Source organism: Megascapheus bottae, chromosome 7 (genome assembly GCF_031878675.1).
Source record: "Megascapheus bottae isolate mThoBot1 chromosome 7, mThoBot2.hap1, whole genome shotgun sequence".
In the NCBI taxonomy this organism is placed as follows: Eukaryota; Metazoa; Chordata; class Mammalia; order Rodentia; family Geomyidae; genus Megascapheus; species Megascapheus bottae.
In genome coordinates, this window is record NC_143515.1 from 53696652 (window position 1) to 53724488 (window position 27837).

Here is a 27837-nt window from a genome sequence, read left to right on the forward strand (position 1 = left end):
ACCTCAACAAGAACAGTCCTGGAAGCACCTGGCTATTTCCACTTTACAGATAAGGAAGCTGGGGCCCAGAAAGGTTAAATAACTTGCCCAAAGTCCTTCTGCTGGTGAGTTTTGAACCCAGTTATGAGCCTATATTTAACTCCATTTTTTTTTAGCCTACTTTAAAGCCTGAGCTCTAAACTCCCACAATAGACTGCTTCTAATTTTAAGCTATTGCTATCAGTCTGATCCTTCTGTGTATCGGTGTCAGATTGAATTCCATTCTCCCTCTGTCTAAATATGCATGGATTCAGTTGCCTCTCCTAGGGTCCCCTGCGAGTCTCACTTTCGTCACCTTAGATGCTGACTCCAAACCTACCCAGCCTATCCTAGAGGCTGAGTCTAAGCCTGGGCATCCAGGGGAAAACCCATCTGGAAGGAGGCAATGGGACTTTCCTGAACTATTGAAAACAAAATCAAATAAAATATTTTTTAAAAATGTTTTGGGAGTTTGGCCTAGTGGTAGAGTGCTTGCCTAGCATGCACAAAGACCCGGGTTCAATTCCTCAGCACCACATACATAGAAAAAAGCCAGAAGTGGTGCTGAGGCTCAAGTGGTAGAGCTCTAGCCTTGAGAAAGTCCAAGGACAGTGCTCAGGCCCTGAGCTCAAGCCCAGGACTGGCAAAAAAAAAAAAGTGCAGTCATGACAGGCCACATTTGAGTGGAAATGGGAGTAAGGAGAGATAAAGAGGAACAGGAGAGATAAACTCTTTATACTCACAAGTCTGACAGATGTGGAACTCAAAGCTTTTCCATGTAACAAGTGGGGAAGCAGAGGGGAGATGCAGAGCTGTCTGCGAGCTTCCACCGGGCAGGGACTCTGGAAAATAGAATGGAATAGAAGAGTGCTTGTGGTAGGACCCTCAGGCTCACCATTGTCCAGGAGAGACAGTCACCCAGTGATGACATTCTCAGCCCTTCCATTTAGCTCACCAAAATACCTGTTCCTAAGTATCTGAACACCTTCCCTCCTTGCCAGGGCCCCACACTCATGTTTGTCACCTATGTCTTCCAGGAACAAAATAGGTACACATGATACCCTGCCTGTGGAGGAGTCAGATAAGGCCATGAGAAAGCTCCCCCACAGCGACTTGTGAGAGGTCTGACGGGATAGGTGAATGGCTGGCTGAAACCAGTCCTCACTCGGCATCTCACTTCCATGCCAAGGGTGGAGGGAGGCATTTGCCTGACTGGTGTGGCCTAGACAGCTGCCATCTGCACAGGACTGCCGCTGAGGAGCTGGTGAGGGTGGCTAGGCTTCCCAGCACCCTTCAAACAGCACTCAGCCCTGGCTGGAACCCTGCAGGACTGCCACTGGGAATGTTTGAGTCTTAGAAACTTCTGAAAGTACCTGGAGCAGACAAGTTCTAGCTTGGCTGGAAGAGGGCCTAAGAGCAGAGTAGGAGCAGTGACTGGTTGCTCTCCTAGAGTATCTCTAACCTGACTTACCTAGGGACAACCAGAAATGACTGTTAAGAGGAAAATCAGATATGGTGACTAGATGAATCTCTAAGCTAGGGGGAAGATGAGGGGAAGAAGAAGAAGAAGAAGAAGAAGAAGAAGAAGAAGAAGAAGAAGAAGAAGAAGAAGAAGAAGAAGAAGAAGAAGAAGAGGAGGAGGAGGAGGAGGAGGAGGAGGAGGAGGAGGAGGAGGAGGAGGAGGAGGAGGAGGAGGAGGAAGGGGAAGGGGAAGGGGAAGGGGAAGAGGAAGGAGAAGAAGGAGAAGGAGAAAGAAATTCAGCTTCACAACTATGAGTTGCGTGGATATGATGTGCCAAACTCTGATGGAGAATTGGATTTCCCATTGTGCAAGGCAGCACCTGGAACACACTCTGTATTGTGGAAGGGACAGTCCAAGGGAAGCAAGGCCCTGAGAAAGAGGCCTCGTGTCTGAGCTACTGGGAATCAGTATGCTGACACACCATCTGAGCTGGGTCTTAGGGAACAGAGGATTCTCTCTCAACAAATGGAGGGAGAGTGGAAGGGAGGGAATCACAGGCAGAGACAACAGGAAGAACAAAGACAGGAAAACTGTGGAGGGAGGTCAGGAAAAGAATGACCCGTGAGAAAGGATGAGTAAGAGACAAAGCTTGGATGGGAGGTGGGCAAAAATGTCAGAGGGCCTTGTATGTCATATTTAAGTGTGGATTTTCTTTGATGTGAAATGCAAGTCATTAGAAATTGCTATGAAGCCAGGTACTGGTGGCTCAGGCCTGTAATCCTAATTACTCAGGAAGTTGAGATCTGAGATCATGGTTCAAAGCCAGCCTGGACAGAGGAAATCCATCAGACTCTTTTCCTGAATGAATCAGCAGAAGTCAGAACTGGGTTGTGGCTCAAGTGGTAGAATGCTAGTCTTGAGTGAAAAAGCTAAGGGTCAGTATGTAGGTCCTGGCTTCAAGCCCCTGTACCAGAAAAAGAAAAGTTCATATGCAGAAGTATAGTAGGTTGAAGGAGGTAACCAATGACAAATGGAGATCAGTTAATCACATGGCACCATATCCTAGACAGGGACTAGGAAAACACACTCATAACCCTCCTTCAGTAGTCTCAGAGGCTGAAACCTCAGATTTCAAAATGACAAAATATTTTCCTTGGGTGGTTCCTGTGTGAGACCCGTCAAGGGTTCAGGATTTCACGCACCGGGGTACCTGGGCAGGCTTTGAATGCTCTGGTAAGAAAGCCTAAAAGGACTTGATCCTGAAGAGGACCCAACTGCCCTGCCAGCTGGATGGCAACACTAATCCTCCATCCCACTGTTTCTCTATCCGCTGCATCAGTTCCCCACCCACCTAGCTTCTATTCTGATAGCAAATGTTGCTATATAGAGGCCTATAGTCAACCTATTTTAAATGAAGAGAGAAAAGAAATAAAATCGTGGAAGATCACAGAGTAAACAGGTAAAACAAGGCACTCCATGGCTTTCATAACCATCACCATGAGCCAAACATTTCATTCAAAACAATTTCACAGTATTTATGTTGGGAAACCAAAATGTAGATTAAAATGTGGTCTCTCCTTTTTCCCTCCTGCCCCTACCTTTCCAAGTCACTTGTTTTACTATGTTTAAGAGTTGTTAGATCCCTTGGAGGAATAAAAATAATTCTGCCTTGGATTGAAAGCCATTTCCTTTCTCTCCCCTTTCTCGGATGTCTGAGGCCCCACAGCAGCAGGCCTGAGGGGGGAGGTGATACTTGAGGCATGTGGGCATCTTCTCCTCACCAGTGACCAGGGCCCCCCATGATCCCTCTTTCTATTCCCTTCCCTGCCACCTCCCCCCTCCCCAATCGTGAATGGCAGATTCCTCTGTCCGGGTCATGTTTCCAATCACCATAGAAACAAACTGGAGGCAGTTTCATTAATCATTTAGAGCCAGAGAAGTCTAGGTCAGTCTGATTGCAGCATATAGGGTATCATCTCCGGGCCACATGGGACTCAGTCGATTTGAATTAAAAAAGATTAAGCTGCCCTGGGCTGCCTGGCCCCATCAGTTTAAGTTCTCATGTAACAGTGGTCTCTGGAGCCATATGGATTAGTGAGTGAAGCTATGCATTTATGTGGCAGGATTCGGTGAAACATTAGATGGCTGCAGGTGTCTGAGGGGAAGAGGACGGGATCGCATGCAGTTTTTTTTTTTTTTTTAATACTTGTTGCTGTTCTTTTGAAACTGGAAACAATAACTCAGTTTTATTTCTCCAGTGACAGTTACCACTCTTGCTGACCATGAAATGGTACATTTGTTACCCCAGGTTTATGGTTCACAACAGAATAGGTCTGCGTGGAGCCCAAAAATGGCCACAGCCGATATCTACTCTAGTGTGATGGGTGAGAATGCTGACGATCTTTGTTGTTGTTTCTTTTTCTTTTTCCTTTCCTATGGAGTGGTAAGAAATGTCTAAAATAAATATTGATGACATTGTAGTTTTACTTGAATCAAGATTTATGAGCCCCAGGAAATTGACTTAGAGGCAGCTACAAATCAACGTGGTTCTGAAGGAGTTGGATGAGGAACCCTTAAAATGAGCCCTTCCACTCCTTCCAGAGTACCAGCCTTATTTATGGGCCTCTCTGGACTTCAAAGAAGTTCTGAACTTAGGCCAGACTGTTTTATGGCTTCGTGGAGCTAAGATGTTTCAGGGGAAGACGCAGGTTACAGAGTCTGAGGGTGCTTCTCACGGGTGGTGGGCAAGAACTTTCTACATAATTGAAACATTGATCTAAAGCTTATTATATACTGGCTTCCTACAAAATCATTTCTAAATCCCAGCCTGCCACGTACTATCTGAAGGCCCAGGTGTTGAACCTCAGGCAGAAAGAACTTTCTCTCTTCCCCAGACCTCTCTTCTTTCCTGGGGCAACTTGCCTTAGATGATCAAGGAGGCAGCTAGGCTGGTGGAAATCAGTTACAGAAATGCCATGGCATCTCTCATAGAAGGCTGGTGCCAACCCAATGTTTTGTTTCCTTCCTTGCTGTAACCATGATGATTTTTGGCAGAGAATGCCAAAAACCAGGGAATCATTTCGCTTCTATGCCAGTCCCTTTGAATGCCCCTCGTTCTCAAAGGTAAACAGGCTGGAAGCTACGAAACCCCCATTCTCATGGCAACTATGCCACCTAGTTCATCACTCGGGGCAAATTGTGCTGTTTCTGAGTCCTGTGTTCTCATATCTAAGGTAGGAAACTGAGCCATCTTTCTCCAGTTGTAAAGTTCTAAAATCCTTCCCAACTTCTAAGCATCGGATGGTGTTTCAAAGAGGAGAAAGTACAGCCTTGCTCTGGGGTCCTGTGGTGGATGGGATGGGAGAGGCAGGCACACAGGGCTTCTGAGCTGGCTCCACTCACTCTTTCCTTCTTCCCTTCCTCTGAACGCCATAGCATTTGGAGCAGGAACCTCAGAGCAGTTCCTGATGTCAAATAACCAACATAGCCATGGATGGTAGCCTTGGCTCTCCAGTGGCCTGCGCCAAACTCCAGCTGGTGAACGGCTGAGTTCCTAGGAGACCAGAGTGGTAGAAACTGCCAGAGTTTATTCTGAGAAAACAGACATGGAGGAAACATTCCCAGGGGGAATCCCCAAGACCCCCAAAGACAACGTAGCCACATTTACAGTATAGCTGAGGTGTAACTTTGATCAGCTGTGACTCTGAACAAGCCATTTCTCCACTCCAAGCCTTGGTACAGCAGAAAAAGCAGGATGTCCTGGGTGTCAGCTGGTCCTGTCCTGCCATTCATGACTTCATGAGAGCTTGGTCAAGTCACTTGCTTTAGGAGACCTCTGGTCTCTGGAGGAGGACTGCCTGTAGAAAGCCCTCATCTGTCAGCCTCCAACAGGTCACCTCAGCCAAAGACAGTGATCTGCCCCAGGTCTCCTTCAGAGCAGCTTGCCACCTGCAGAAGAGCCCCCATAAGTGCCAATGTTCAATGATTCTCTCCAGGCCCTAACATTCTCTGGGAAATCAGTCGAGACCTTTGCTGGCACTGCATCCCAGTTCAATTTGCCCTCTGGCCAGCCATCATCCATCCCTTTATTCCATCAGGCATGAACCCCCTCCAAAGCACTCACAATACACATCCTGATCACTCACTGGGAATCTTAAAGCTTCCTTCCCAAGGACCTGCAATGATGACATTTCATGGCTCTGAGCCACATCTCATCTGTAACCCTGACACTTGGAGAGTACCTAGCCCCTTGGGCTGTGACACAGGTTAGATGAGATAACCCTGGCAAAGCACTTAAGTTACTTGCTGGCATAAAGAAAGGGCATGATGGACTAGCTATATGGCTACCTAATACAAATGACTTGGTTTGCAGATAAACTTGAGATGATCTTGAGGGATGACTGTGGATCCTAAAAAGGAAATTGAAGGAGCGATAGAGATGCTAGGTCTCCCCAGTGTTCTCTTCTCCTTCAGTGACAATACGACCTCAATTTTTCATTTTTTTTTACTTTTTATTGTTGGAGTAAGGTATAGAGGGGTTACAGTTACATTCGCCAGGTAATAGGTGCATTACTTCTCACACATTGATACCCCTTCTCATGCTTTTGTCCCCGTCTCCCTCCCACATCCCCTCCCAATCATCTTGTTTTCCCCCTTCCCTTTCCTATTTCAGATAAACAAATAAATGTATATACAATATGCCAGGTAACAAAGTCAGATGCAGTAACAATATGAGATTAACCAAAGGGCAAAAAAGAGGAGAGAAATAACTTAGTACATTAAGAACAACAATCACACAAAATAAAGCTCTTGTTTCCATATCCTGGAATTCCTTTCATTTAGTAGGACCTCAGGTTTTTTTTTGTCAGTAGTAGAACTTGAACTCTGGGCCTGGGCCCGGTCCCTGAGCTCTTCAGCTCTAGACTTCCACCCTACCCCTTGAGGCACAGTGCCACTCCCCATTTTCTGGTGATTAATTGGAGATAGGAGTCTCTCAGACATTTAGTGCCTGGGCTGACTTTGAACCTTGATCCTCAGATCTCAGCCTCCCAGGTAACTAAGATTACCTGCATGAGCCACTACATAAGACAGCTATAGCCATGAGATTAGATTCTGGACAATGAGACAGCTTTTTTAAACTGGTATACGTATGATAGGATGCCTAGTCTGTCTCTGTGTCTCTGTGTCTCTGTCTCTGTCTCTGTCTCTCTCTCTCTCTCTCTCTCTCTCTCTCTCTCTCTCTCTCTCTCTCTCTCTCTCTCTCTCTCTCTGTTTCCTCTTTCTTTCTCTCGTCCCCCCCCCCTTCTTCCTATCTAAAATGTGGCTGAGCTTCAGTAGGTATTTTGGGCCATAAAATAACCTTGGAGTCATCAGCCAGGCATAACACCACAACAGGCCACCCTAACCAGCTCTGACTGTTATTCAGGAAGCCTGTCATTGCCGTTTTGGATCCTCTGCTCTCTGGATCCAAGGCTCATCTTCACTGATACACAGACTTCTGAGTGGGTTTAGAGATCCTAAGCAAACACTCAAAGGCCCAAATGAATGTGAGGCATTCACAAAAATGCCAAAATAACTAGCTAGTCAATAATAATGATGAAGGCTGGAGGTACGGCTCAAGTGGTTAAGAGTGTCAACCGCAAACAGAAAGCTCAGAGAGAGCTGGAGGCTCTGAGTTCAAGCCTCAGTAAAAGTGTAAAAGCCAATAAATATTTTTCATTTTAAAATAATAGTAATAATGCTAAAGGCCATACTTTGTGTGGCTTTCAAATTCTCTGTCATCTCATCTTTACAAGCAATAAGCAAAGAAAGCCAAGTACGGTGGCTTTTGAGGGAGGGGGCTGTCAGTTGAGGGACTTGAACTCTGGACCAGGGCATTGTCCCTGAGCTCTTCAGCTCAAGGTTACCACCCTACCTCTTGAGCCACAGCACCACTACGGTGGCACATTTCTATAATCCCAACACTAAGGCAGCAGTCAGGGGAGGATTATGAGTTCGAGACCAGCCTGAGCTATACAAAGAGACCCTGTCTCAAAGCACACACACACACATACACACCTCTGCACACTCACGCACATACACACGCACACACACACACCTGCACACTCATGCACATACACACACCTGCACACTCACACACATACACACACACCTGCACACTCATGCACATACACACACACATACACACACACACACACTGTGACATTTACCATCTATCTGAGAAGCCAAAACTTCTGAAAGAAGGGTCTAGTCCACTATTGTACAGTTGTATGTCTTTGGTAATTCACCCCCCCAAAATTTAGCTAACAATACTTTTGTCTAAAGCAGTTGTAACCCCAACATAACAGACCTCATGCCATTGGTGCACTGTACTTTCACACACTCTCCTCATCAAATTAGCTATCTTTCATTCCTAGTTTCCCTTCCTGTCCTGCTTCTGCCTTCATGCTCTTTGCTGGTGGCCTCAAGCAAGCACAGAGCTGTTTCTTCACTCACTAGCCCCTAGTGCCTCATGAGGAAGCTCTTAGAAGGACTCAAACCTCAGCCAGGTCCAGGTTTGTTCCAGAAGAAGCAACCAGTAGGTTCTGAAGGAGTTTCTGTGGTGTTATGCCAGGAAAGGAAATTATCTTAGAACAGTGAGGTATAGAAGGCCATGGATGCTGTAACAACTCACCACAAGCTGGCTGACTTACAACAATAAAAACTTATTTTCTCACAGTTGTGAAGGATAGGACCTCAAAACTAAAGTGTTAACAGTAGCGATTGTACCTGGTTGTTCTAAGGAAGATTCTATTATATGCTTTGTCCTCAATATCACAGGGTGCCAGCAATTTCCAGCATCCCTTGGCTTGTGAGGCCCTCAATCTAATAAGTCTCTATTTTCACAATACCTTTCCCCGTGACTCAGCCTCTTTGCCCAAATTCTCTCCTTCTAAGGACACTAGTAATTAAATTAAGGCCCACTCTAATCTAGTATGACTTCATCTGAGCTTGATGAGATCCTCAAAGACCCTCTTTCCAAATAAGATCACTTTTTTGCCTGTCCTGGGCTTGAGCTCAGGGCCTGAGCACTGTCCTTGGACTTTCTCAAGGCTAGAGCTCTACCACTTGAGCCTCAGCATCACTTCCAGCTTTTTCTATGTATGTGGTACCAAGGAATCAAACCCAGGTCTTCGTGCATGCTAGGCAAGCACTCTACCACTAGGCCAAACTCCCGGTCCATAGATCACTTCTTAAGTACCAGGGCTTTGGCTTTTCTTTTTGAGGGATACAATTAACTACATAATAAACATCAAGCAGGGACCTTGGAGTCAGAAAAGCTAGTTTCTAACCCCAATTGGCTCCATTTAAGTGATGTACAATTTTAACCATTTCTCTGGCCTCAGCTTCTTTCTCCATATGAAAAAGAATCACACCACATAGGAGACCTGAATAGACTTAAATGAGAAAAACAACTGCAAAACACCCAGTTCTTCTTTTATATGCAATGGATGTCTAGAAAAGGCTGGGGGGTAGTGGAGAGAAGAGCAGGGCTAAAGATGATTTGTGTGATCAGGGGGAAGGAAGCTGTCACCTTGGCCAACAAGATTAGTCATAGCCAAGGATTAGAATCAGTCCAGTACAGTGATACAGGAAGCACTTTTAGAGGGGCTCCAGGTTGCCCAGAAGAGAATGTTGCAATCTAGAATTTGCTGCTTCCTTGCAACTAACACAGTGTGGTGAACACAGACAGGCAATGGCAAAATCCATGCCTGAGGTCTATAGAATCTATACAATCTCTCTCCCTCTCTCTGTCTGTCTGTCTGTCTGTCTGTCTCTCTCTCTCTCTCTGTCTCTCTCTCTCTGTCTCTGTCTGTCTGTCTGTCTCTCTCTCTCTCTCTCTCTCTCTCTCTCTCTCTCTCTCTCTCTCTCTCTCTCTCTCTCTCTCTCATCAGTGGTACTGTGAGTAAATGGACAATGCTAGCTTCTATTTCTCACTTCAATGTCACTATTTTTCAAAGACAGGGAAGTTGCCAGTGAACTCTGAAGATCTTGGCCAGATTTCACCCCCCTACTCTTCTCCTTCTCCTCCACTCAGCTCCGGCCTCCATGGCCCAGGTTGGCCAGATTCACACAGCATCAGGAGTCTCTAGATTACAAGAACAGATTTGGTTTCCCTACCCAAATTCGTTCCCTGAAAGAAGTCATTGTGATTGGGTTGGCATGCCCTTTGTAAGAACTATTGAAAAGCTTGACTTGGAGTCCAGAGTCTTCAGCAATGAAATATGTGTGTATGTGAGTTAAGAGATGAGGAGGTCCAGGAATAGAGCTCTCCATGTAAGCTGGAAGTTACAGTTATCTGGAGGATAGGGGAATCTACAGATAAAATGGCAGTTCCCGAACCCCTGTGTTCTCTAACACCTGGCCAAGGAAAACTGACTACCCATTCCAAGACTAGCATTTCTTTTTTTCATATATTTTTATTGTAATTAATAGAAGGGTTACATTATATTCACCAGATAGAAGGTGCATTACTTCACCTTCTCGTGTCCAAGACTAGCATTTCTTTAGGACTGTGAGACTGGGAAGCCTTGGAGGTCGTCTTCCTATGAAATGGTCCCAGTTTATCCTGGAACCATTAAGTGAGGGTGCAGGCTCCTCCCTGCTCAGTGACCTTCATAAATCCTCCTCTACCTCCTGTCCCCGATACCCATACACCACTGCTTCTGTCTCTAGCACAACCACGTGACTAATGTATCTTCCTCTTGCAGATCTTTAACTTGTCTTCTTACAGTGTGATTTCCACATAGTATTTTCCTGTTTGAGGACTCTCGGAGCAGCATAAGAAATGTAGAGATTCTAAATTCCAAAAAAGAATTCCAACTGTTTTAAACCTTCCAACCTTTTATTCTCAGGGAGACAGATTACACTGTATAGTCTTGGGGAATTTACTTTGTTTTCAGATCTTGGCCTGAATACAAGGAAAAAGGAACCTAGCCCTTAGAAGTGTTTCGAAACCTACCTAAGCACAATACAGGCATGCAGCAGAAACTCGATGCCAGCTACTATTATTCTACATGATGTTTTAACACTGCAGAATGGAATTTATATCATATATTGTCTTTTGAAACTCTTTTGCTAAGTGGGTGGAAACTAGTCCCTGTATCATTAAATAGTCTTCAGGGTATTTTTAATGTTGTAATATTTCATCTTAAGAGTTATTGCTGGGCAAAACTACACCTGCGATCCTAGCTATTCAGGAGGCTGAGATCTGAGGACTGTAGTTTGAAGCCAGCTCAGGCAGGAATGATCAAGAGGCATTTATTTCCAATTAACCACTGAAAAGCCAGACATAGAGCTGTGCCTCAGGTAAAAGAGGACCAGTTTTGTGCAAAAGAGCTCTAAGACAGTGTCTAGGCCTTGAGTGCAAACCCCAGTAGTAGCATATACGCACATATGTGCACATATACATAACACACACACACACACACACACACACACACACACACGCACACAACACACAACACAATTACCTAATCATTTTCAGAAGGATACTTCCACAAATTTTAACCTAGGCTCCTAGCAGAGCGCTATAAGGAAAGAAGGGTGTGGTAACCTTCTTTAAGGCTCCTGACCCTCCCTTCCCCACCCCCAGTCATCTGTTACCCTCTGCCTCCTTCCATTTTCAGCTGGAATCAATTGCCCTACCTTTTGGTCCTTTCCTCCTGCCCCATAACATCAATCAACCTCCAGATACTGTGCGTATCCAGTCCAGTGTCAGCACTAGAAGGGGCGCCTGGAAGAAGAAACGAACTGGCTTCAAGGGCCCTGCCCCCTTGCCTAGAAAAGTAAACTTTACACACATCAGACAAACAGAGAACCCAGACGATGGTGCCCAGAAAAGAAGAAGAGACGTTGATTGACCTGAAGTTGGTTCTCTGGGAGCCTGGGAAGGGAAGAGAGGGCTCCCACGGGGAGCAAGTACCTCATGGCTGACTGGACACTGAGTCCAAGAGGCAGTGGCTGGCTGGAGGGTCCAGTTAGGCAAACGCACAGCTGTGAGCCCTGTGGGGTCACAGACCTGCTGGGTCTGTGGAGCTTGCCAGATTGAGGGGCCCCAGCTCGGAACTAATGCCCCCAGTGGCTAGGGGCAATCATTTCGAAATGAAGGTAATGATCCAATTAGTGGTTATCCATCAAGTTCAGTTATCTTTCCTTGGGCTGCGGAGAGGAGAAGCTGAGTAAACACGTGCCTTGGACTGTGACATAAAACCAGTCCTCCTTATGCTGGAAAATGAGTTCAAGATGTGGGCTGAATCACCTCTTGGGGCTTGTAGGTTAGCTCTGTGGCTCGGACTTTTGAGGGGCAGGGTCTCTGGGCCCATCGCTTTCTCCCCCATAGCACTGTTGGCTAATGTCTTGTCTACGACCAAACTAAATCTCCAAGCTCAACAAATACTCGTTGCATGCTACTAACTGCCAGACACTGGTAATAGTGAACAAAGACAAAATCCTAGCTTATGTCTGGTGACTTGAAGCCAGTGCTCAGCAAGTTAAGTAAAATATATAGCACATCACATAATGCAAGTGCTGAGTGGGAAAATAAGCAAAGGAGGAAGGTGAGAAGAAAGAGAATTTTGAGAGGCCTCTGCAAATGGCTCTGGGATGGTTTGTAAGAAAATGGACTCTTGGCCACACTTGGAGGAAGTGATGAGAGAGTGAGGTGGCTTTCTGGAGATGCAGTCTGCAAGTGCAAAATGCCTTAGACAAGAGAGGAAAAGGAAGGCAGAGTGGCCTGAGTCAAAGTGTGTTATCACTAAGACTTCTAGGTTGTTGCAGTAGCTCTAACGTGGACCAAGTTTGTAAGTCCAGAATAACTTAACCTTGGATTTTTAAAGCAATCATTTTGGTTGTTTGTCTGCCATATCCACACAACAAAATAAACCCTATGGAAGCTTCAGAGTGAACAAAGCAGACAGGAAAAGTGTAGGTGGGAGGTGAAGATAAATGGGCCAAGCTACACCCTATTCTCCAGTCAAGAGAGACTTCGGCTGAGATCATTTGAGAGGCCTAAAATGTATATGGATTAATGTTACACGGGTATTCTAAAGTAGCACGGTATTATAAGTACTTAGGGAATACTTGGTGAATGAGGGTTCTCCTGGGTACCTCAAATCTGGAACAGAAATCCACTTACCCCCACTTTCCCCAGGAAAGGAGCCATCACTGCAAGGCACCATTCCAAGCCATTCAGCCAGTGGGTCTCCCTCCTCTCCACCCCTGTCCCTTCATCCAGGCCCTGGAACTCTGCTAGCTTCTGCTCAGAGCTGGTCTCCAGTTCCTCTACTTCCTGCGCATGGTCAAATCCTTCACACACTTCTGCTCACACACTGGAATGAAGCACTATAGAACTGTCATGCTCTTAGTGTTTCCTACTTGGAATTGCACTCTGGCCCCTCACTTACATGTTCATGGCTGTCTCAGGAAGCTGCTTTGAAGCTACCATTACACCACCAATTTCTCTAAACTCTATTCCGTGCTCTGACAAGGGACTAAAAGGCCATTTCTTCCTATCCTAAAACCTTCCCACACGGCTGGTCCTCATAGCTCTCTTAGGAAGGCAGCCTCCAGGGCCAACATGGAGACCTTGCTCGCTCCTACAGCTGGACTGCAGGACTTAAAGCACAAGGCTTCCCATCTACACAAGTTTCCTAGTGGGTTCATTGCTTCTTCCTCTTGTTTCAGGTAAGCTGGAAATGACCTTTAGGTCATTGGGCCAGTTTCTATAAAGGCTCATTTCACATCATCTCATTATGCTTGAACCATATGCTCATTAATATATTTTACAGTATCTACTTCCTATATCCTAAGGCCTTTTCTCCCTCTTTCCCATTTCTTCCTAAGAAAATCCATAATCCGCTTTAAATCATAGATCTGCCCATTACATGCTGGATGATTGAGCAAATGACCTAACTCCTCTATACCTGGAAAAAAAATGACAAGGGCCTTAAAATGAAGAGGGTAGAGAGAAGAGGTTACAAGGCAGAAGGCTCCTCCTTGACACATAAGAAATGAAGCCCCCAGCATTGTAGCCTGGAGATGTCTACTTGTCTGGGTGCTTCAGCAAGAGAATACACAGTCAGTATTCATAATGACTATTTATCAACAGGTAGGAAATACAGGATACCAGCAAGATACCCTTCAAATTTGGTTTCTTTGGGAGTTCAAGAGCATCCTCAAAAGGGTCAACTACCCTTTCTTCCCTAGACTATTCAGAGATCACAAAGCACATTACCTACATAGTCCTTTGGTCATCAATATAACCTTCTGAGCTAAATAATTACATTTTTATTTTACTCATAAACACTGGAGTTCATTTAAGTGGACTACACAGGACAAGACAGACAAAGGTGAGTCTTGCACTCAAGGCTTCTGACCCCAAATTTTTACCTAATGCCAAATCCTTACCAATGCTATTAGTCCCTTCATACATGGTATGAAGTAGTTTGTGGGAGAGAGCAAGGCTTCCCCTTAGTATGGAGTAGTTTCAATAAAATGCTTCTTGAACTGTGCATGTAGAATAATTGTCACCATCTGACCTTCTTTGATCTGCTAGGGCTTTATTCCTGAACGTTGCTTCAGCCAGGACCTTGAGAAGAATACTCCACAATAGCTGTTCCTTATAGCCTAGGAAAGAGGTTCCCCACTCCAAAGCCACCTCTAAAGACTATGAAAACCCCCACCGGGACCTTTCTAACAATGGACCTGGGCAGCTGGCTGTCTACAAGGAGGGAGTCTGTGGGATCTATAAGTGGCTAACTCTCACTGGTAGAGTTTCTGTCAGTACGCAACCTCTGTTGGATCCCAAGCATATTAAATCGCTCCAAGTAGTCTACAAAATAAAGACAATTGCAATACTATAAAAGAATCACATCTTCTCAGCCATAAATAAATTGGGGCTTGAATTCCATCAGGGCCTGTAGGTGATATCACACAGTGTGAGAGCCAAGCTTGGAAGGGCAGTTGACAGATCTGAAATGGAATTGCCATCTTATTTACATTTTCTGATAGCCGGATTATCATGACCAATAATTTCTGAAAAGTTTGGGTCCTCCAGATGAGCCACACTTCTCCTCTCCCAACTTACTCTTCCTCAACTCTTTTCTTGAATCATCCCCCTTTTTTTGTTTCTTCTCAAAGCCCAGGTCCTGCATTTCCCTCATTGTAAGCATATTTTTTTCTCTGTAGTCTTGGTATATTAAAAAACATGGAAGCAGGGGAGCTCCAGCTGCTAAAAAGAGATGGCAAATTCCATCCTCCAAGGTGGGGGGAGGCACAGGAAGAATCAACCTCTCCTATACCCGTGATTTGTTGCCCTGCCCCACGGCCATTCATCCAGAGCCTCTCTAGGGACAGATAGCCTTTCCTAGCTTAAAATTTCAATTTAATTAAATCCACTAGGTGTGTTCTTGGATGTCAACCATGTCCTAGGGAACATAAGGCAGTCAGAACCATATGGAACCAAGGAATTTTCGAGGCAGACGGGCCTTCAGCATTCTTGAGTTAGTTCAACTCATTTTACAAATGAGGGGACCCAAGGCTCAGAGAAGCAAAGTGATTTTTCTAAGATCATGCGGCTAATTAATGACAGAAGCAAGTCTAGACTACAGAAACAGTGGGAAATGTTAACAATGTCTGCCAGGGTCTTGGAGCTTAGTCCAAGAGATAACTCAGATACCTTTAAGAGTTACCTACGAGCAGGGCAGTGCTTGTAAAACTGAATCCGGGGCAAGACAGAAGCCAGGCTGGCTGGCAAGCATGGGGGTATGGGGTAACTCTGACAGAGAGAGAGAGAGAGAGAGAGAGAGAGAGAGAGAGAGAGAGAGAGAGAGAGAGAGAGAGAGAGAGAGGAGAGCAGAAAAGCTGGATGGCTTGCTTGATCTGAATTAGGAGGAAGGGTCTCACAGGCATAGAAATACCTGAGCCAAGGCCTGAGGCCTAAGTATGGCCTGGCCATGGGCGGTCAGGAGACTTCACTGGAATGGGATGGACTGCTTCAGTAGCTGATAGGGTCAGATGACACCCCCTGCCCCATTTAATGCTGAAGGTTGAGCTATGCATTTAACATGTCCTGAATAAAAAGCAATAAATGAAACTGGGCACTGTGGTTCATGCCTGACATCTTAGTTACTCAGGGGGCTGAGATCTGAGGATCACAGTTTGAAGCCAATCTGGGAAGATAAGTCTGAGAGACTCCTATCTCCAAATAACCACAATAGAGCTGGAAGCTTGGCTTCAAGGTAGGATATCAGCCTTGAGTGAAAAGCTAAGTGACAGTACCCAGGCCTCAGTACTAGCAAATGCAAACACACACACACACACACACACACACACACACACACACACACACACTCACCTCAATAAATGCAAGTATGCTTCTTTTGGGAAACAACTGAATCTCCTTACTCACCTGAGATGCACTGAATCAAAATCTACCTTTTAACTACACCCCCATGTGACTTGCAGTCATGTGATATTTGAGAAGTCCAGCTTTCAGAAATCCGACCTAGTGTATCATTCCTCGTCATTCTAGAGTCTGGTACTATTTATTTATTTTTTTGGCCTAACCAAAAAAAGACTTCTTAGTAACCATTATTATACTCAATAATTCTTGCAAAGTGAAATTAACAAACTTTTCCAGATAGGATAAAGTTCTCAGGAATATTAGGTCTGACAGCCAGTAAAGATCATAATTTGATTCTGTGAGCACAATTAAATGTTTGTTCATGTCTATCTTGCCACTCGCTTGTTAAGTTTTGGAGCCTACGGGCTTTTCTTCCAGTGATCAAGTTTTATTCTGACGCCTTGTGAAACTCTTGAACATTGGTATCTAATGGCTATAGAATAAAACAGACCATGTGGGTCTTACTATAAGAGAAACCCCTACTTACATGAGGGCCACTTCATGGAAAGGCATTTAAAACTCAGCAGGAGAAATTACCACATGACACAGGTCTTCAAAAAATCACTTGACTCACTTGAATTGGAGTCAATTCCTCTTCTCCAGGAAACACATAAATGTCTCAGGTCCTGGTGTACACAAAGCCAGGGGGTAGGTAGAGTCAGGAATGACTGCCTTTCCCATAAGATAGTAACTTCCAGCTGGAAATAAGCTGATTTAAAAAAATAATAAATTATTTGAATGTGTGTAGCTGAGTATATAATTGAATATGAATATGTGATATATTTTCTTTTTTAAAATATTTTTAGGAAGTACTTATGCAAAGGCATTGTATAAAAGGGTTTCCATTCCAGAAATAAGGCTTTGAGTGGTATGCACCTTGATTAATGTTATTCCTTCATCGTTTGCCCTGCCTTTCCCTATGTTAACACTGCTCTCAAGTTACAATGCTCCATTTTTAATAATGTACCTTGAATATAATGACTGCATTTCCTCACCCTTCTTCTCTCTACTTGTTTGCCCCTTTGATACATCTAAAAGAAAAAAAAAGACCTTTCAAGACCATTGCTACTTGGAGGATGAACATACATGCACGAGTGTGGGAGGCAAACTACAGCAAAACTGGAACTTCCAGCCCCTCAGCATGTGTCTGAGATTTGCAGAAAGCATAGGGTCCCTCTTTGTGCCAAACCATAAAATCTGCAGCTAGCATGGGTCATCTCTTCCTCTCTCCCGCCCACCTTGAGGTATTTGGGCAGATTTTCAAAGGCAGCAATGCCTCCTAGGTCTCTTTAAAGTAGATGACCTTCTTCAGTCTTCTGAGTTCTGCTTCTCAGGGAAGGGCCCTAGGGCTTGTCTGTCTCTGAGTCTTTCTTTCTTTGTGTGTCTGTTTGTGTCTTTCTGTGTATGTCTGGGGTCTCTCTCTGTGTGCTTCTCCCCACCCACCCCACTCTGCTGGCCATCTATACCCCCCACATTTCCCAAATGCCCCCTTCCCCACATGGCTGCCATCTTCAGAGCTCTGGGTCCTACAGTGTCCTCTCCAATCAATAGGAACTTGTTGGAAGCTACCTTGTTTCACTTTACCTTTTAAAAAAATGTGATTTTAATTCATATAGCAAAAACATTAAAAAAAAAAAAACCATTCTTGTAAAGCGCACTGTTCAAAAGGTTTTCTGTTTTCACGAAGTTGTTCCACCATGATACAATTCCATCGTCTTTTTTTCCTCCTCCTCCAAAAAAAACCCCAAAAATTCCACATCTATTAGAAGTCACTCCTCATTCCCCTCTCACCACAGCCCCTGACTTCCACACCTCTATGTCCTGTCTCTAAGGCTTTGCCTATTCTAGACATTTCATATAAGTGGTCTCCTATGAAATCTGGTGTTCTGTGGCTATTTCTTTTCTCTTTCCTCTGGCTACAAGCAGATTGGTCACACACACACACACACACACACACACACACACACACACACACACACACAAATTGAATGAAAGTCTTAGAAGTTGCTGGTCTAGGAGAGATAACTGTCCCTAAACAAATTCTTCTGAAAAGGCACTGGTTTTCCTCCTCTTGGCTGTTCCTCAGCAGTTCCTCCCAGGTCTAGCTCTTCCATGGGCCTCAGCCTGGGTGAAAAGACCATGTCAGAGCTCGTGAACATGTATCTGTTAAAGCCAGTGATCCATTCCTGGGCTGACAGTACAGGGCAAGGGCTGGCCACAGCCACAGAATTAATTTTGTTCCAATCATCTCCCACCTGGCTAGGACATTTCACAGGCAATATTTGTGTGGCCTTTAAGAGTCTCCAAAATGCCTCTTCAATTGCTATATACAATTGAAAAAAGAAAGGCTTGACTAAAGCCAGGCAGGTAGAAGGTAGCAAGGTCAGGGTTCAAGTTCAGGGCTCCCACTCCCAAAGCTTTCCCTACTTATGATGACAGCTCTCCCTCTAGTCTTTTCTTCCTCAAACTTCTCCTTCTAGAAAACCATCTGGGGAAAACAGGGTTAGTGAAAAGCAGACTTTCTCTCCTGTCTCCTACTGAGGTTTTGCCCCTGTAGTTTGCTAACATTTATACTTACTGGTTCCCAACTTTCTGAATGTGTAATTGATAAAGCTCCATTGTGATGGATATGCCTTCCCTCTCCCAAATCCCTGTGCTGAAGCCTAATTCCCAGTGTGATAGTATTTAGATGAGACTCTGGATTAAATCAGGTTGTAAAGGTAGATGCCTCATAGTGGAATTAGTTGCCTTAGAAGAAGAGAAAGGAAGCACTCCTTGAAGAAAAATCATGTGGGCACATAATCAAGAAGTCAGTTTTCTGCAAGTTGTGAAGATGGGTCTCACTGGGATCCATATCAGCCAGCACCTTGATGAAAGACTCCCTAGCCTCCAGAACTATGAGAAATAAACCTCTGTGGTCCAATCTACAGTTGTGGTAGACCTAGAAGACTAAGACAGTAAGGTTGAAGAAATCATTGAGCTACTTGTCCCTATGGTTTTCATTTTAAAAAAAGGAAGGATACTATTAGTACCCACATCTTAAGGCTGTTGAGAAAATGAATGGAATGTGCAAGGAGCTTAGAGTAATGGTGGAAACATTTAGTAAGTGTTGGGTTTTTTTAATTACTGTATTTTTAATTTTTTTCATGTTGTTCAGTAAATGATTCTGCATGAGTTCCAAACATTATTTTTAACAAAGTGTTCAAAAATACTGACACATGGAGCTGGGAGTTTGGCCTTAGTGGTAGAGTGCTTGCCTAGCATGCCCGAAGACCCGGGTTCGATTCCTCGGTACCACATACACAGAAAAAAAGCCGAAAGTGGTACTGAGGCTCATGTGGTAGAGCTCTAGCCTTAAGAAAGTCCAAGGACAGTGCTCAGGCCCTGAGCTCAAGCCCATGACTGGAAAAAAAAAATACTGACACAATAAAGAAAATAGTGAAGAAAAGTAAAACTTAAAAAGGAAAAAGAAAGGGAAGGGGATGGAAGGAGGGAAAGAAGGAGGGAAGGGAAATTTTAAAGTGCCTTCTAAAGATTGAGCAACTGCCAGGTTTTCTTTTCCCTTTAAAATACCTTTATTTACACACCATGATAAAAATACTAGCAGTGAATAAACAATTAAATAAAATTCACAGGAGGTTGTAAATAGGAAGGTGGAGACAGCTTCACTCTTGATCAACCTTGTGCTAGAGTTGGAGAATCAGTCCTCATCATTTTACAACTCATTCTCACATCTAAACCTGCAGTTCCAAAACAAACAAACCTGCAGTTATTATTGATTACATCCATTGCAATTTTATTAGGTTCTCATTTCAGCATCCTTACAGTCTAGCTTCTTTCACCCTCAGAGTTGACTGGGTAGCAAGTTCTCTGGTTTATCTCTCTTTTTTTTTTTTTCCCTATCCCTGTGATCCTCAGAATGAAATCTGATTTCCTACTCAAAATTCTCAACATTTTCAATGTCAGAAACTTTGAAATTACTGCAAGAGAGAGTAGGAGAATCAGAACTTACAGGTATATAGTGTCCCACCTGTGGAGGGAGTTATGGTCCAGAGATCCCCACAATAGGTGAAAATCCACACGGCAGCAGTGTTACATAGTTATCCCTTCTTATATCGTGTATGGTTCACTTATTGTTACTTTGCAGATTTTCACCTAACGTGGGGATTTCTGGAACATAACTCCCGCCATAGGTGAAGGATCACTACTTACATTAAAAAAAAAAAGAAAAAATAATAAGTAAACATGATTCAGTGAAGCTGCAATAAGTGAACCACAATATAGCAAGGGACAACTATCGGTAGAAATTTCTTGAAGAGTCCCAGAAGTACAACAGACAGGAGAGTGACTTGACAAGTGGGAATACATCAAAATAAAAAGCTAAGGACATAGTTACAAAACTAGAAAGACAGTCGACAGAGTTGGGGAAGATCTTAAACAGCAATACATCAGACAAAGGCTTAATATCCAGTATACACATAGCTCAAGAAACTGTCATAAGAAAATGCAGGCCATAAGAAAATGCAGATAAAAACACCTATGAGATTTCATCTCACTCCAGTTAGATTGGCCAATATTTTGAATTCAAACAACAAAAGTTGGTGGGGATGTGGGGGGAAAGGAATGTTGATGAGAATGTAAACCAGTACAGCTACTCTGGGCAGCAGAGTAGCTAAACATAAGGGGGGAAAAATGCTAAACATAGATCTTTCCTATGACCCAGCCAGAGACAGGAATGGATGACATCCCTATATAGACAAACGCAGCCTCTGGCCTGCCACACCCTCCATTCTATGTTGATAGAGACACAGATTTTATAGGTGGCTTTTAAGAAGCAATGTGTTGGACTGAATGACATGGAAGATGAGTTAGAGCAAGGGACTGAGTCAGGGGCTAATCCACCCCAAAGATGAACTGTACCCAGTAGGTTGTCTTTCCAAGGCATTTGAACCAAGAAATCCCAGTGAAGGATATAAGGCGAAGATAGAAAGGTTGTGGTATAAAACCCGACAAGAGAAGCCATGTTATTCTAAACCAAAACTACAGAAGAACAAAAAGCAGAAGTAAACTGAAGCCAGTTATCAGGAAGAGAATAGAAAGGACCTACAAGAAGAAGCAGGAGTACGCTGATTAAAAAAAAAACAACAACAACAGACTATGCCTGAGCAGGGCGAGGTGGCTCATGCCTATAATCATAATTACTCAGAGGCTGAGATCTGAAGATCGCAGTTCAAAGCCAGCCTGGGCACTAAAGACTATGAGATTCTTATCTCCATTAGTCACTAGAAAATGGGAAGTGGGGCTGTGGCTCAGGGGTAGGGTGGTAGTCCTGAGCTAAACTGCCTACATCTGCACCAGTTCAATATACTGAACTTTCAGTCTGGGATCCAAGTTAGTCTCACAAGTGTGGGAGAGGTGAAAGTAAGAAAGCTCTTGAGGGGCTGGGAGTTTGGCCTAGTGGTTAAAGTGCTTGCCTAGCATGCACGAAGACCTGGGTTTGATTCCTCAGTACCACATACATAGAAAAAAGCTGGAAGTGGTGCTGAGGCTCAAGTGGTAGAGCTCTAACCTTGAGGAAGTCCAAGGACAGTGCTCAGGCCCTGAGCTCAAGCCCAGGACTGGCAAAAAAAAAAAAAAAAAAAGAAAGCTCTTGACTTCCAAGAAGCATACGATCTAAAGAGCGTGAGAAAACACAGGAAGCACACAGAATTAAATCAACACAAAATGGGACAGATGTGGGAGCCACAGAGGGCCAAGACTGCTTTGAAGTTTGGGAGTAAGGTATGATCCAGAATTGTCTCTCCTCCTCAAATGTACATGTTCAGTCTTAATAGCCAATATAATCATATTGAGGTAGGGTTTTTAGGGGATGATTAAGTCATAGGAGTAGAGTTCTTATGGAAGAAAATAGTATAATAGAGGTAAGCTGTTTGACCTGCCCAATGTGAGGACACAGTTTCCAGGTACAACCACTAGAGAAGACAAAGAGCCCTCTCCAGGTACTGAGTGTGCCAACAACTTGATCCCAGCCTCCAAAACTGTGAGAAATTAATTTCAATTATTTAATGTTATCCATTCTAAGGTATTTTATTATAGTATCTGAAAGAACTAAGATGGGAACCATGTGGTCTGTGAGTATACACAATTCAAGAAAGCCTGTTTGACTTTGGTGGGAATGCAGAGGTGAAATAGATACAAAAAATATGAGGGTCATTCTGGCAGAATTTGAGCACTGGTGGGCTGTAAGGGGTGAGGATGATACTGAGGCTTCAGTATCATTAACAGCAATATTGGTGGACATCACTAGGCAGGCAGAGGGGAGAGGTGAGAGCAGAGCAGACCGACCAAAAGTTATTGTCACCATGCTCATACCCAGAGTGGACAGGAAAGGTCCTTCCTGTAGTCACCCAGCAGAAGGAGAGATCAAGTTCCAGATAAGGTACTCAGAGCAGTGTACTCAGAAAACAGGTACTAATTAAATTGGAAATAGATCCCCCTTGGATGGCAAAAGCATGCAAATTTAAGCCAAGATTAGGTGGGATTTCTCCCTAGAGGACATTTTTTTCCCAAGATTTTCACTTTACTCCTCACTGAAGGCACATTTTCTTCTCCCCTGCCCCAAAGCTGCAGGAGACCCAGGCTTTCCATCCCCCTTCCCCCCAAGCTGCTCAGCGGCTCTAGCTAGTCGCTGATTAGTCCCTAAGCCTTGCCTCTTCATCCTGCAGCATTCTCCTCCTCACATGCCTAAAAACATGCTTTACCCAACAAGGAAAACATGTGAGATTGAGTTCCCAAGTCATGTTTCATGTTTACAACGGTCTTCTCATCAGCGTTAGTTGGATTAAATTTAGTGATTACAAAGATTTTTGTTTTTTATCAATAATACCCTTGATCTTGAAAACAAGAGCAATTTAAACAGACCCAGATGCCCTAAACTTCACCACATGTTTGTTGTTTTTTTTTTTTAATCGCATTGTATTTGAGGCTGTCCTTTAACTCAATTAAATACGAACAGTATTCTATGCCCAGGGTTCCCAGCATCTCACACTAAACTTTTGCTGTTTTGAGTTATTCGATTGCAGAACTTTGGGGAGAACATATTTGAGAGTTAATTGTGATATTATCCCACTTGTGACACTTAGGTATGTTCCCCCAGCAAAGCCCAAGAGGAAGCCAGAATATCATCAGAGGAAATGATTCTCGACTTGAAAAGTCATTAGATTTTAAATCACTGCTGCTTCTTATTTCTTTTCAGAAACAGCTTTACACACACACACACACACACACACACACACGCACTTTAAAAACTGATCATTCAGTAGGATGGGTGGGGTAAGGAGAGATGGGGCAGAATCATGAAAGGGTGTAACACTGCTTAAGATGCATTACACTTACCAAACAGCATGTTAAATTAAAGCCACTTGTACAACTATTTAAAGACATAAAATAGATTTTTAAAAAATTATTTGCAATGTGCTAATATAATCTTAGCTGCTCAGGAGGCTGACATTTGAGAATTGTAGTTTAAAGCCAGGAAAGTCCGTGAGACTCTTATCTCCAATTAACCACCAAAAACAGCCCTTTGCCTCTAGAGCTCTATATCTACTCTCTAGAGCTGTGTGTAAAAGCTAAAGGACAACACCCCAAGCCCTGAGTTCAAGCCCCAGTACTAGTGCCAAAAAAAAAAAAATAGAGTTAAGTCTTCAGGTCTCTGCCCTCCATTCATAGATTAATGGCTATGTTGAGTGTGGGCGTGGAAAAAGCAGGTTTATCTTTGTTTCTTGTATGAACCTGTTTTGTTTGGCCTGGCTCTGTGCTGCCTTGGGAGTTAGCAGAATCTCCACCAGCAAGAAGGAAGGCCCTCATCAGATGCAGACCTCAACTTTAGAGCTCTCAGTCTTCTGAACTGCGAACTGAGTAAGACTTTCTTCTCTATAAATTATTCAGCTTAGAATATTCAGTTATACCCACAGAAAATGGATGAACAAGACCCTCAGTGGGCAAGACAAGCCTGCCTTGTGGATACCACACATTTACTACTGTTTCCTTTCCAGCTCACCTTCCCTTTCTTCACAAAGTATTTTATTCTAAAATTTAAAAGTAATTCTTACTAATGACATACTCACTCGGTTATGGTCCCAATGAGGCAGTCATTCACAGAAAAGCTGTGATTCCACAGAGCCTAACTTACCAATCCATGTCGTCCCTTATCTCTTCTTCTTCTCCTGCTTGTTCTGTGCCATGTCCTGCACCTACTCCCATCTGCTCATGCTCTCATACTTGGGGATGCTCTCAGGAGCCTGGAGAATCCAAGGAAGAAGGTTGGGTTTCAGTGCTCATTCTGAAGCTGGAATTCACAGGACAGATGTTGGCTATTCCAGGCTACCCCAGGGGCAAGCTGCTCTTAGGCCTTCAGGGCTGATAGGACAGAGAGGGTAGGGTCTGGAGGGAACTCACTGACTCTCACCTCCCCAGCCCTAGCAGCAGAGGCTGATCAAGCAGAGGTGGTCAGGCTGCTCACCTTACCTCTGAAGTCTCCACCCCCCCAACTTAAAAGGCTTTGGGCTTTCTAGCTATGTCTTAACTATATACCCTTACAATTTGCAGTGTCTAGCTATGTTTTACCTATATACCCTTTCAATTTGCAGTGTTTCTGACACTGGAAATGTGACACACACACACACACACACACACACACACACACGCACGCACGCGCGCGCACACACACACTGTAAATGAAGCTGTGGCTCAAATGGTAGAAAATTAGCCTTGAGCACAAAAGTTCAGAGACAGTATCTAGGACCTGAGTTCAATCCTCAGTACTGGCACAAAATAAAGAATATATTTTTAATTGATCATTCATCTACATAGTTATCACTACAATTATCAGCAACTCTCTCTGCCAGTGTCATTCAACCTTGACTTATTAAGTGTATACTGACTTATGTAAGCATTTCCTCAATCTCTAAATCAAAGGGAGTTCAGTGACTTTTGTCATGCCACAGTGCATTCTAGGGGTGGGGAGGATGGGAGTGAATAAGGAAGTGAAAGGAGGCATAAAACAGTAATATCTCTGACGCTGTGGTCAAAGAGAAGGCTATGAACGGAATCCTAACTTATCCTTGAGGGGCACTGAGCATTTCACTTCATTTGAATTTTCATTTTCTCATAAGCATGTACCTAACAATGGGCAGAAAATACTGTCTGAATATTAAGGAGTAACACTTTTCCGTGCAGCCTTTAGAATGGACTGGAATACCCAGAAGCCATCATATTAGTAATCCTTGTGCATCATATTTGTAATCCTTGCTACTCAAGAAGCTGAGATCTGAGGATTGTAGTTCTAAACCTGCGCAGGCAGTAAAGTCTGTGAGACTCTTCTCTCCAAGTAATTGCCCAAAAGCCAGAAGTAGAGCTGTGGCTCAAGTGTTAAGAAAGCTAGACTCAAAGACAGCACATTGACCCTGAATTCAAGCCCCAGGGCCAGCACAACAAAGAAAGGACCTGGATAGTCCTGTGCTGCCTCCAGTTTGTAGAAGCTGGTGTCTCCAGCAGCTAAGGTTCTTCTTCAGCCCCCACCCCTCATGTCTAACAGATGAAGAGCGGTCTAAGGACTTCTGGCCAGAACCACTGGGGTCTAAATATTTATGAGTCCTCCTGGAGGGATTTGGAAATTGTGGTCACTGACTGGAGAATGACTGGATGTTGAGAAGGAAAGCCAACAAAGGACCTGCAACACCATTCCAATCGTGTTGGATGGGAAGAAATAAGTATCTCCTTGGGCCCCCACCTGTGATGAGATGAGGACGAAAGTCCCTGTCCTCTTGAAGCTATCCTGTTGTTCACTCTTATTTTCTTTTCTGAATCCTCCCTTCAGATTTACTGAAGACTTTGGCTAGGTGTTAGTGGTTCAGACCTATAATCTTAGCTACTTAAGAGGCTGAGATCTGAGGGATTGTGGTTCAAATCTATCTAACCCTGGCAGGAAAGTCCATGAGATGCTTGTCTCCAATTAACCCCCAAAAAGCTGGAAGTGAAGGCATGGCTCCAATGAAAACAGTACCAGTCTGAGCAAAAAAGAAAGAAACGCTAAGAGACAGCTAAGACCTAGGCCCTGAGAGGGGAAAAAAAAGAAGAAGCCCCAGTACAGTACACACACACACACACACACACACACACACACACGGTGGGGGGGGGGGGAGAGAGAGAGAGAGAGAGAGAGAGAGAGAGAGAGAGAGAGAGAGAGAGAGAGAGAGAGAGAGAGAGAGAGAGAGAGAGTTTATTGAAGACCTTGGAGAAACTCCAGTCCCTGTAATAAAACTAAGGAGAATTAAGAGAAAGGAGCTGTGCCCAGTTAGCTGGAGCATTTGGAAAAGCAGTCCCAGGTGCTGAGTCCAGCAATGTCCCACAGAAATCAAAGGAGGTGACCCCCAAGAATGGTAACCCATGCCAGTGGGACATGGTCACTGCATCCTAGCTGTTGCTCCCAACCTTGGAATCTCCTTCCAGAACTGAATCTTCTTGGAATGTTCTTTTATCACAAGGGGCAAAGTTCTGTCACAATCCTTCAAGAATCAGATCCCAAATACCCTCCTACTTTTCCGTCTCAGTGTGCTAAGACTGATGAATTCCCAGCAGCCAAGATGGGCGACAGAGAGCCATCCTCATGTTCTCCCAGACCACTGGATGACATGATGCCATCTGCAGCCTGGAAAAGAGCATCTCACCCACTTACAGGTTGACCTCACTGTCTAAGGTTTAGTTGCAATCAAAAAACCAGCAGCCCCAGGACTGCCTTTTGTGATGTAAAAAGCTGGATAATCCTGAATGGACTAAAGCCTGTGCAAACCCTGTGCTAGAAATTCTTTGTTGTCAGGGTCAAGTACTTTTCATTAAATGTCAAAAGGCCACTTAAAGATCAGAATAACCTCCTCTGCCATCTGTGTTTGTAATCTGTGTGCTGCTCGGCAAAAAGAGAGTTCATCATTCCAGGCATTCTGTTTCTAACTCTTTAAACTCCAATTGTATTCAAAGTAGCTAACAGGTTGTTTTGTTTCTCGGTTTAATCTCATAAAATCCACAATAAATCTATGCATTTGAGCTTATTTTTCTCATGTGGATAAGAAATTGGGACTTAAGAGAAATTGCCCTTCCAAAGTCAAAGAACAGGAAAGAGTGCTAGGGAATTCCAATGTGTGCTTAGCCTCTTCACCTGTGAACCATGCTCTGTAGGTGTCTGGCACGGTTGAGCTTCTTGCACACTGTAAATAGATCCTGCCAGTGGCTGAACAAGTAAGTAAAGGAGAGAGGTCATACTTACTAGAGGATTTCTAGAAGAGCAATCAGAATTCAGTGGAAGGTGTACCCCAGCAAGAAGGAAGCTGGGCAGTTTGGGGTCTGCATCGGAGGATCTGTGAATCTTTTCTTCAGGTCCCTTGATAATTCTCTTCTTAAGTGGTTCACAATAGATGGACCGAGCATGGCCAGGTCCACATGATAAGATCAACCTTGGCCAGGCACAGGAACAGATGTAAGAATTTTGAGATGAATATATTCTACTCCTGACTCTGAGTACCATATCTGGGGCCCTGGTTGCGGGAGAGTTATCTAGAGGTTGGTATTGCTGCCATCTGAGTCTTCTGGGACTGTGGTCAGAGCACTTACATGTGGCCTTTCCATGTGGTTTGGGCTTGCCCATACTATGGCAGTCCTGAGGTCATCAAATTTCTTCCACAGTGGCTCAAAATCCCAAAAGTGAATGACTCAAAAAAAAAAAAAAATCAAGCCAAAGCTGAGCGACCTTTTCTGACCTTGTCTCTGCAGTCATGAAATGACATTTTCTACTGTATCATCATCACCAAGGTTCATCCAGCTTCAGATAAGAGACGTCCAGCTCCCACTCCCCAGTGGTCCA

At 44.1% G+C, this 27837-nt stretch overlaps 1 long non-coding RNA gene across 2 annotated transcripts; it reads right to left on the minus strand.

The window, feature by feature from the left end:
- Positions 1-5145: 5145 nt before the first annotated feature.
- LOC150060799 (uncharacterized) lies at positions 5146-26058 on the minus strand. 2 transcript variants are annotated; one of them, XR_016536163.1, is made up of 4 exons: positions 25714-26058; positions 24115-24223; positions 16891-16954; positions 16520-16632 (listed from the first exon to the last, which is right to left on the minus strand). It is a non-coding gene; the product is annotated as an uncharacterized LOC150060799 (long non-coding RNA). The 2 variants fall into 2 exon arrangements; XR_016536164.1 differs by lacking the exons at positions 16520-16632; positions 16891-16954 and adding an exon at positions 5146-5428.
- Between the last annotated feature and the right edge of the window lie 1779 nt (positions 26059-27837).